Genomic DNA, 12,394 nt, shown 5'->3' with positions numbered 1-12,394 from the left:
TTCAAGGTTGCTGCATATCACGAATAAATGATATTTGTTAGTGAATATATTTATTTCATCTTAAACAAAATCAAAAAGAGACAGAAAAAAGATATTAGTAGAAAAATCTAACAATATTTGGAAAAGTATAAACAAACAAGCGGTATGATTGCTTTGTGAATTAACTAGCGGCTACGCCCCTAGAAGCTTCTAGAGGGGAGAAAGTCGACCTCATCCCATTTTAAATTTGAGTTTCAAAAGAGTTTATAAAAATATTTTTTGGGGAATAGGGGGGTGAAGACACCTTCTCCAAAAATAGTTTAAAACCTTTCCAGGACCTATAAGAAGCTTCACTGTAAAGGAGAACAATGTCGGTTCAGCGGTTTGCGAGATCCTTCGAGACAGACAAAGAACGATTAATGCTTTAATAGGATAACCCTTTGTCTGTGTGTCTGTCTGGAGCCTGGATGTGTTTAGGTGGGTAGAAAATGATCTACCTAACCACTGGACCGATATGGTTTTTTTTGTAAAGCTTCTTTATTATAGAAAAGATTTTTGACTATTTTGGGGGAAGGTATTACTACCCTCTAAAAACAAACAAACGTAGTAAAAAATACCCCTTAAAATCTGTATACTTTTTCTATTTCCCCTCTTAACCCCCCCATCAATTGTCCCTAGAATCCTCTCTGGGCGCATCCACTAATATCTTGTAAATAAATCTTAGGTGATTATCCATTTATTCCATAGATTAGAGAATATTCTAATGTATTAAAGTGGGGAAATAATTTACTTTCTATGGACTTGTCAATCCATATGTAAAAATAACAAGATGACAATTTAATTGCCTGTTTGTAGATTTCGCGAACCACTGAAACGGTAATTCACCTTTTCAGTGAGTTTCCTATTGGTTTGGTAAAGATTTCGGGGAGGGTATCTCCACCCTTACCAGAGAACTCCTCCTTCAATTTAAAAATGCCTATAAAATGATTCTTATTTCATAATCCAATGTAGTTATCCTCTATAATAAAATAGAATTATTTGTAGAGTAGCTTCGCTACTGAAAATATGTATAAGGTAAAGAAAGTATGATTCCTACTTAATATTCAAGAGTATAGGCATTCTGGATAGAGATAAAGTGAGAAGAGACCATTTTCCTACAAGTTTAAGATATCATTATTTATAATGTCCACCCCCTCCCTTCAACCTCATTAATGTTCTTTAAAAAACCTAAATTTATTAATGTATATGTATTTATTTAAAACAGTTGACTCATTTTTTGGCGAAGTTTCCCTACTAATTTTATTTGTTTTTCTGTCCATTTTGTTCTTCTTTTGTTATATGTGTTAAATGATAAGTTTCTTCATTTTTTTCTGAGAGAGGGGGGGGGAGGGAGTAGTAAACTGAATAGGATAATGATTAGGAAACTATTACTATTACCAGATTAAGTGCCAATATTTACAGAATACAATAATATCATCTACTCAACTTTCTACTTTTCTATTTATTTTCCCCATCTGTATTTGTCATTTTTTTTTGTCTATCTCTTTCTCCCTCTTCTTATCACAATCTCTCTCTATATCTCTCCTTATATGGAAGTAATGTCTATCTGTTTGAACTGAAGCATCCCACTAACCGCTTAACTGATATAGTTCTCCATCCATTGAAGCTTCGCATAGGTAGTGGAAAGGTTTATGACTCTTCCAAGAAGATAATAAACCATACAAAACAATGCCCCCCTACTATTTAAAAAAAGATATTTCACTCTTTTTTATTCTGTTTTACTGTTTAAAACTAAAATTAAAAAATCAAGTACTTCAAGGGGTTATCTGCTATTACAGATATAAATTCTTTTTAAAAGTTACATACAGCTTCTCTCGACAAAACTTCCATGAAAAGAAGAGAGTGAGGTACCAGCTGTTTAAGAGATAATTTGATACAGATAACCCAGCTTTCTAAATAATTTCTTTTGGTTTATTCTCTCTCTCTCTCTCTCTCTCTCTCTCTCTCTCTCTCTCTCTCTTTCTCCATATCTCTCTGTTTCTCTCTCCCTTTATCTCTCTCCCTTATTCTCTCTCTCTATCTCCTTTCCCTCTTAATCTTTCTTTCGCTTAAACACACACTTTCTATGTCTTTAACACCCACTATTAGAGTTAGGATAGAATCAACCTACACAGTTAATGCAAATAGTATTAGAGTTAAGCCATAAAGGTTTCATTTAAAAGCTCAAAACGTTAAAGCCAACTAGGAAAAGATCGTGTTGTAATATTGTCTAATATCCCCTCATTGCCTAAAGTCGACATAAACCAATTAAATTTAAATTTCATATCGATAAGATACTTATATTTTGATCGAAAGGACTTTAAAGCTTACTTATATTGATACTAGTGGCTTCGCCCCTAGCCTCTAGGGGCTTTGCCCCAAGAGGTATAATTACATCTTCTATTACTTACCCAGCAGAACGAATCACAAATTTTCGCACCTACCCAGCAGGAAAACATTTTGCGATTAAATTCGCAAAATTCGTAAATTTCGTAAATTTCGTAAATTTCGTAAATTTCGTAAAATTAGTAAATTTCGTAAAATTCGTAAAATTCATAAAATTCTAAAAATTTGTAAAAAAAAAAAAAAAAAAAATGGGGGGGGGATTTTTTGGTTTTTGGGGGGGTTGGGGGTGTCCCACCCCCCAAGAAAATAGCTTAAAACCACCGCAGGACCAATAAGTATATACCCTAAAGAGTAGAATCCAATTGGTTCAGTGGTTACCGAGAACTTAAGCTTCAGACGGACAGACAGACGGACGGACGGACAGACATCATTCTACTTTGTATTATAGATAAACGTTCAGTTTAAATTCCAGTAAATTTTCAAAATATGATACCTAATAATTGAAAAATATTAAAGTGGCATAAAAGCAGGCAGGGAAAACTCTGTCTTCAATATCTAATAATAACTTACGGTATTATCCTCTTAGAAATTTTTTTTCAATTTTGAAAATTTGAGTACCACCCCCCCCCCCCCCCCCTTGACAGCAAACCATGAACTCTGGCAGCAGCGCTCGGCTCCCTAGCCTGCCTAGCCGCAGCTCTCGGCCCCCTTGCCTGCCTAGCCGCAGCGCTCGGCCCCTTTGCCTAAAACCTAACCTAACATAAAATGGGTATAGTCCTTTGCACGACATCCCTCCATAAGGAGCGATTCTTCGTATTTTTCACAGTAGCTTTTCTCCTATTTCTAGCACCTGCGGGGGGCTCTAACCCTGCGGGGCCAATTACCTAACCCTGTGGGGCAATCACCTAACACAATATAACCTAACCAAACCTAAAATAACCTATAAAAAGCCATTTTAAAAATACGACTAATCGCCCCTTATGGAGGGATGTCGTGGAAAGGACTATACCCCATAAAATAGTTGTTCGTCGTTGTCTGGGGGGGGGGGGGGGGAAGGGGTACTCAAATTTTCAAAATTGAAAAAAAAATTCTCAGAGGATAACGCCGAACTTACTCAGTCATACAGACGGAAAGATATACCCTAGTTATAGATTGACTTTGTTCGTAAGACTATTTTGTCTATTATCCCACTCTCTCTTTCATTTATCTCCTGCTGTCTTCTTTACTCAATATAAACGCATTCCCTTTTAATGTTCCACATATTAGACGAGTTCTAGAATCATTTAGTTTAATTCTGTCACAATAGATATTACATTTAATAAAACTAGAGGGAGAGAAAGTACACCCTTCCCCCATTTACAATTTAAGTTTTAATTAGAAATGGATAAAAATTGTTTTCTCTTTTGAGGCTGGTACTTTCTTCCAAAATAGTGTAAACCTTCCCTTGACCTATGAGAAGCTACATTGAAAAACAAAACCATTTTAGTTCAGCGGTATGCGAGATCTTTCGGTACAGACAGATAAGCTTTATTAGACTAAAAATGCTTTTGTGACAATATAACTATAGAAATCTTGTATAAATAAATGGTCGGTCCCCCTATCTATTCCTCAATATAAAGGCCTTTTTAAGATGATGGGCGATATTTAATGATTTTCACTTTTATCAACAAAAATTTTAAAAAAGTATTACAAACGATTGATAAGCCACTTTATTGTTAATAAATCACAAGTTATGAAAGTTTCGTAAAATTAATAGTAATTCATACTATTTAATCTGTCAAAAACAAAAAAAAATAGTTCATTATTCCATCAGACAAAGATATTTAAAAAAGAATTGGTAATTTTAGAAAAGGTGTACTGTTTGAAAAAGTAAAAAGTACTACGTTCCATTAAATTAAATAACCAATTAAATAATCCCTATACTGAAGTAACAGGATGTCTATGTGTGTTTGTGTGTCTGTACCGAAGGATCTCGCTAACCGCTGAACCGATTGGGTTCTCCTTAACAGGGTAGCTTCTCATGGGTCCCGGGAAGGACACCCCTAACCCCCCACAAAAAAATAAAAAATCCCCCCCCCCCGAAATTTTTTTTGTTTTGAATTTTTTTGACCAAAATTAAAAATGAGGAGGGGCCTACCCCCCCCCCCCCCAAAAAAAAAAAAAAAAAAATTCTCCTCCTCAAGTGCCCCTAGAGGCCTCTAGGGGCGCAGCCGCTAGTAACCAATATCATAATTAATAACAAAATATACTAAACCTTTTTTTATTACTATACTAATGTATTTTTATATAATTAAAATCAAATGCTATTGTTAAATCAAACTGTTACTAATATTCATTTCAAACAAGGATCTGCGATTTAAAAAATCGCCCGTCTTAAATCTCATTTGCCCTTCCAGTGAGCCGTCCCTTTCTCTAGAATCCGCAGTCAGCCGGGGGTGCTCTCATAAATTTAATGAAATATATTTTAGCTAGTTCTTTTTTTAAAAGCATAAGCCATTAAAGTTTAATAAAACTGCTAAAAATGACAAAAACTGTGTCTAAACTAAGTACAATCTTTAAACATTATTTTAGGGATAAGACAATGGATGATAAATTACTCCAAGTGAATATTATAATTACTGGTGAAAAAATTTGTACACTCCTACTTTGCTCCAAATAATAAAAAAGTTAATAAAACGAATGAGAGAACGTTTATAAGACATTATTGGGTACAAGTTTAATTAAAAGCCTAATGTCAACTCCCTCCCTAAATTATTGTGTAAAGTATCTTAAAACAATTTAGCTGAATGGTGGGAGCGTCACTTTGAAGAAAAATGGAGTATCCATGGATAAGAAACGTGTGAGAAGAATTCTGATAGAAAAACTGAAGAAAAACCAGGAATATAGGAGTAGATGTGCTCAAGAAAATAGTAAAAGTAGTACCCAAGAATGAAGGGAAATAGTTTCCAAGGATATAAGGATATTAGGAGCATTGTCATGGATAAATAGCTTTTGAAAAGAATTCTGATAGAAAACTGAAAATATACTCGGGGATATAGGGATATATGTACTCAAGAAAATATGGAAATGAGAACTCAAGAATAAAGGTGTAAGAGTTTCCAAAGATGTAAGGATAGAGGGATCATTGTCATGGATAAATAGCTTTTGAGAAGAATTCTGATAGAAAAACTGAATATATAATCAGGGATATATGAACTGTAGAAAATAGTGACAGTAGTACCCAAGAATAAAGGCATAAGTGTTTCCAAAGATATAAGGATTGGAGGAGCATTATCATGGATAAGTTCTCATGAGAAGAAATACTGAAGAACTAGTCAGGGATATAGGGATATATATACTCAAGTAAATTGAAATAGGCATAGGTGATTCCAAGGATATAAGGATAGGAGGAGCATTATCATGGATAAGAAGTATATAAAGAGAATTCTGATAGAAAAACTCAATGTATACTCAGGGATATAGGGATATATATACTCAAGTTAATCAAAATAGGCATAGGTGATTCCAAGGATATAAGGATAGGAGGAGCATTATCAAGGATAAGTAGCTTATGAGAAGAAAGACTGAAGAACTAGTCTGGGAAATGGAAATGGAAATGGGATAGCAGTTTCCAAAGGATATACATTTTGTTATATTTGGTAAAATTCAAAAAAAGTTCCGATATTGATTAAAAATCAGGGAGTAAGGAGACATTGAACTATTAATTAACAGATGTTTTATTGCTCATAAGCTTAAAAACATTGGATACTTTTATTAAAATTTGATGGTTGGTTTATAGATAGCAGTGTTCCATTTTTCCAATCAAATAATATAATCTACAGAAAGTCTGATTGTGTCTAAATTTATCGTTCATTGTTCTTTTTAAAAATGTTGATTGTATGTTGACATATATCAAGTGTTTAATATCTAACATATATAATATAATATTTTTATCATTTACTTATTTCTAAATCTCTGCATGAGTGGAGTGTATATGAAGTATAATACAAGTTGTGCAGATAGATAGATATCCTTCTGGATGGATGGATAGATGAGCTATTATACCAGGATGATACAGCAGAATGTCCGACTATAAAAGAGAGCTTTCAACCTGTATTATAAAGTTTAATGGCAGTGTTTACATAAAGATTCATACAGGGTTTCCAAGAGAAATTTTTAAAAGTTTGCAAATAAAATTAAAACAAAGTATTTTTAAATCAATAAAACCGTTTATGAAGGTTTTTCACACTCAAAATAAAATCAGAAAATATTTTATTAATAAATTTGTTTTAAGACACTTTTAGAAAGCTTTAGAAATTGGACCACGTCTTATTTGTAGAGAAGCTGCACTACTTATAAATATACAGTACAATAATACTGCATTCATGGTCATTTGCACAAATTAATGTTTGTCCCAGATAATCATTTACTATTGTCTCATAGATGCTTATCTCAGAAATGGAGGGGGCTATGGATTCGATGGTTCAAGCCAGCGGTGTCAAACTATCAACTGTAAACTGAAATCTACAAAATGGGTAATTTTATTTATCATCAGCAATTTATCGTTTATTGTCTTATCTCTTAAGATCCCTTATCTAATAATCCTTATACTAAAGTAACAGGATGTTTGTTAGTCTGTGTGTCTGTACCGAAGGATCTCGCTAACCGCTGAATCGATCGGGTTCTGCTTAACAGGGTAGATTCTCATAGGTCCCGGGAAGGTTTATAACTATTTTCTTGGGGGGCAGGACACCCCCAACCCCCCCCCCCCAAATGAAAAATATCCCCCCCCCAAAAAAAATTTGCTTTTAAAATCTAAAATAAGAAATTGGGTTATCAAATTCGATTCCCCCCTCCTCAAGTGCCCCTAGAGGACTCTAGGTGCGTAGCCGCTAGTATATTCATATTGCAACAAAAGTATTTGGTTGTGTATCTCAAGCAAAGAGAAGAAGGGGATAAAACAATAGCAATTTCAATATAGCATAAAACCATCCCAAGAAGAATGCGATGCTTTTCTAAAATGGTGATCTCAATTTGTAGAGAGGTATGCAATATCTTATCTGATAAACCAATGAAAAAAATATTTTATAATAAATATATTTTGTATATAAGGGCATTTATAATTCTTTTTGTTTTGTTTTGTAGATTTCATGTACTATTAGATACCCTAGCATAAAACTTAACTGATTGAGTTTTCCACTTCAGGAAAGCCTCAAAGAATGCCCAGATTGGTTTTAGGATATTTTACTGCACTTTCCTACCTCTTCCAATAAGATACCCTAGATGATAGGGGCTCAGCCACCAGTATATTTTATATTAAACAATGTTTCTTTACTTGAAAGCTATAAATATTTCATTATTAGTAATCAAGGGATGGGTCAATTTAAGGTAAAAGAAACAAGGTCGTCAAGGATACTTCAGTTAATTAGTATAGGTTATAGATTTTAGGTGATTATGCAAACCTTTCAAAGACATTTGTATCATAATCGAGAAAAAGATTAAATATAAAATGGATGTGAAAATTGGTAAAAAGTAAAAAGACACCGATTATTATTATTTTACTTTGATGTCATTAAACAGTTAGGGAGTTGAATCCATTTTTATAGAAGCAGAAATATAATCTATGATTATGGTTTGGACCCTCTAAAACTGTAATCTACCCTTCCACTTTCCCCTCTCTTGGTGAAGATATCTTCAACGCCGATACGATTTTTGAAATGTAAGATTCTACTTTCCCTTCTCTTGGTGAAGATATCTTCAACGGCGATACGATTTTTGAAATGTAAGATTCCACTTTTCCCTCTCTTGGTGAAGATATCTTCAACGCCGAAAAGATTTTTGAAATTTAAGATTCCACTTTTGCCTCTCTTGGTGAAGATATCTTCAACAAGAGAGACAAAAGTGGAATCTTATATTTCAAAAATCGTATCGGCGTTGAAGATATCTTCACCAAGAGAGGGGAAAGTGGAAGGGTAGATTACAGTTTTAGAGGGTCCAAACCATAATCATAGATTATATTTCTGCTTCTATAAAAATGGATTCAACTCCCTAACTGTTAAAATAAATTAAGTATGTATGCAGTTCTTTCTATTTACATTGGACGATAATTATGATTGTAAAAAAGAAATTCAATAATTGTACACTTTCTCTTGGATCCTAAGGGATAAGACAATGGACGTTAAATTGATGTGACTGCAATAATAATATATGTATATTAGAATATTGGTTGACAAATTTGTACACTGCTAGGATAAACCAACCAATTAATATCAGATGGAAGTATCCAAAGTTTTTAGTACTAAGAAAAAAATATTAAACTTTGGGTACTAGTAAAAGTTACAGTCCAGTGTCATCTCTTCTTTCGATCACACTTCTTTCTATTTACATTGGACGATAATTATTATTGTAAAAAAGAAATTCAATAATTGTACACTTTCTCAGGAATCCAGAGGGATAAGACAATGGACGTTAAATTGATGTGACTGCAATAATGATAGCTATATATATTAAAATTATTGATTGACAAGTTTGTACAGTGCAAGTATGAAGTTACAGGACAATGTACTCTTCCTCTCTCGATTTCAGTCCTTTCTATTTACATTGGGCGATAATTATAATTGTAAAAAATATATTCTATAAATGTACACATACCTCAGGGAATCCTAAAGGATAAGACAATGTAGGTTGAATTAACGTGACTGCAATAATTTTAGATGTATATTAAACTTATTGATTGCCAAGTTTGTACACTGCTATTTTGGACCAACCTATTAAAAATTTTATAAGTACTCAAAGTTTGTAAGAATTAGATAGGGGAAAGAGTTTATAAATCAATGGGTACCAGATTAAATTACAGTCCAATTTCTGTCCTCGTCCTTCCTGGTACAAAGCACTAAGTATATATTTCTTTGCATTAATGACGTCACTGTTAATAATGTAAATCAAATGTTTTGTCTGCGATATGAGTTTAAATTATACAAATTTATTATTAAGATTATAATTTCATTTTTTTATATTAATTTTACACTTTTGAAACTTACTTGTTTTATATTAATTAGTTTTGTTTGTTTTGTTAATATAGGGAAGATACCATATTTTAAATGTCCGTTTATCTGTCTAAAAGCTACGATTTTTCGTATTTAGACGACTGGATTTTAATTCACTACTGAGCATCTGTCTGACTGTTCTATTAATTTCTATCCTTTAATATGTTTGACTGTTATTCTTACTTTTATATTTATAAGCTTTACAATTTATGGATGTTATTATTCTAGTTTTTAATTCAAGTTTTGTAAGTAAAAGATTTGGAGAATTTTTTTTCGTTAAAACTAATTTTTCTTTACCATTATTTTTCTACTCTTATGTGTTACTTTTTGGCATTGAAGAAATTATTAGTAGAAGCAATAGTTAATGTTTAAAAAAAGGTTTTGCTTTTAACGTTTGCATAACAAACATAGGGATCTAAATGGATAAGACAATAATTATAAACAATGATATTACTCTTCTGTAGAGTAAGAATATTGGTTAAAAAGTTTGGGCACTGCTGGTTCATGAACCAACCAATAAAAATTTAATAAAAAAAACAAAAAGTTTTTAAGCCATCCAATAAAAAGTAGTGATTATAACACTTTGGGTACTAGCATAATAAAGAGTCCAATGTCTCCTCCCTCCTCCTATATCCAACCTCAAATATTCTGCTACGCTTCTTCAAGAACAAATACAAAATCTATGACGTACACAAAATCAATTTTGGTTTGTAACAATCGATATATTGTTACTTGGATGCTGCACCATCGAATGCTCGCAGCGGGCTAAAATAACCACCCTTATCCACTTTGCCCCATCCCCTCCCCTCCTACTGGATAAACGAACTGACCAATAACTGATCAATATATCCACGTATATTCTATATCCATTTTTGTAGCAAATGACTTTTGTAGAAACCATTATGACTTCACTAGAAACTCAATATTTATACATGTTAACTAGATTTCCAGTATGGGTTTGAAACCGATTAATATCTTCTGGATTAGAACCGGTTCTTAGCCAAACTGAAATAGCATAGTATTATGGACAATTTTCTACAGATAATAAAATAAAAAGATAATAATAATACCAGTTGTGTTAGCTCAGGCCATCGGCCCCTCGGGACTAATAAAAATAGCTTAAATCTTATAATTTTCATTTTCATATCCACAGAAAGCTGTCTGTAATACGATGCGATAAATAATTATTACTGATTTATTGATTTTGGTAATGATTAAATTTTTGTACACTTCACTATGAAAAAAGTAGTTGTAAACTTAATCAAAAAGTAATTTATTTCATTATAAAAATTGATTCTTTGGATTGTTTTAAGCTATTATCTTCCCTTCTTACTAAGGCTAGGTGCGAAGCCTTTAGTATTTCTAATAGTAATGAAATTGAATTGAAATATACCACGAAAGATTTACTATTCTTAAGTCTATATTTAGAGAATTAAATATAATAAAATGAGGGTGTTTAAGAATAACCTATTATAATGTAGTTAAGATATAAAATAAAAATTTAAATTTCTTTCCAACTAAAATCACTTGAAATCACATATAAATAAAAATGAGATAAATATTCACATGTTCTATTCAGATGAGTGGTAGTAACCAAACTAACTCTGGCTCAAATCTCTCTCTTACACACACACACACACACACACATGCCGGAGACAAATCTCTCAGAGGTGGTTTTCAAAGAAGGAAAGAGAGAGAAAGAGATAGGAAGATGTGAGTTAAAGAGAGAAAGAAAGAGAGAGAGAGAGAGAGAGGAGAGAGAGAGAGAAGGATAAGAAAGAAAAGGGATAGAGAGAAAAAAAGTTATTCCCCCCTTACCCCCAATTCCCACATTTACAAATCCCCCAAAAAGTTTCTCTTTTTCCCCCAAAAGCATTTTCTTTTAACATACCTACTTTTATACACCTGAACTTAAAAAATGTGTCTTTTTGTGTAATGAGGGATGATGGAATCATCTCAAAGATTCAAAACTTTGCTACAATTTATAAATAGTTATAAACTTTTCGTGGAACTATAAGAGGCTTCACTGTAAAGTAGAACCATACCAATTCATCGATTAACGAGATTCTTCAGTAAAGATAGACATCCTATTGTTTAATGTAAAATTATACTAAATTAATATGTCCCAATAAAAGTTTACAAAGAATCTATCGCTTTTTAATTTTATGGCTGAATTTTTTGGTAAAGATTCCCTACACTATAATGAGTAACCAATTTACTCAGTCATGCTTCAAAATTTAAATATTAAAACATATTTTTCCATATTTCTTTCTTTCTGTTATAACCACTGACCACCTGATCTTAAACTCGCTTTATGTATGATTGTTTCGTGCTTTTGGATGATGTCATCTTTGTTACCTTTACATGTACCTTCATTGAATTTAAATAATTTTCATCAATAAGATCTTAAAATTATACTTTTCAAATTAAGTAAATTAAATCTTAGAATTAATTAAAATTGTGAAGTACCTATTCAAATATAAGAATATGAAAAGAAAAGTAGTTAAAGAACTAGGGATTAATACTTTTAGAGTGGTTTCTGTAAACTTTTTTTTGACAAGGTAGTAACAGTACAATTAACAAATACAGGTCACAAAAGGACAATTGTGTACTCCAAAAGATTAGCAAAAACAACGATTCAACAACTTTTTAATATTATTATTAGAGATGACATCTTCCATAAGTGGCAAAGCAAAACCATGGATGAAAAAATGGACAATTTTAGTAATATAACAGATGTTTAGTAGTCATAAAAGATAAAAAGAAAGAAAGCGAAAATAACAAAACCTTAAAAAAAAAATCCATTTAAGTTTTTGAAACATGACCGATAGTCCGACAGTAGGTTGATTATATTCTGGATACTTATTGATTAGTGAAAATTTCACAAAAAGTTTCATATTTCTATATTAAATAGCAGTCAAAAAATCACATTTTCCTGAAAGCATTACGGTCGGACTGGCGTACAGACAAAGTAAAATTTAGAGTAGCTTCGCTAATATAAAAGT

This window comes from Acartia tonsa, chromosome 3, assembly GCF_053477335.1.
Source record: "Acartia tonsa isolate MP-2025a chromosome 3, ASM5347733v1, whole genome shotgun sequence".
Taxonomy (NCBI): Eukaryota; Metazoa; Arthropoda; class Copepoda; order Calanoida; family Acartiidae; genus Acartia; species Acartia tonsa.
Note: the sequence above shows the minus strand (reverse complement) of the source record.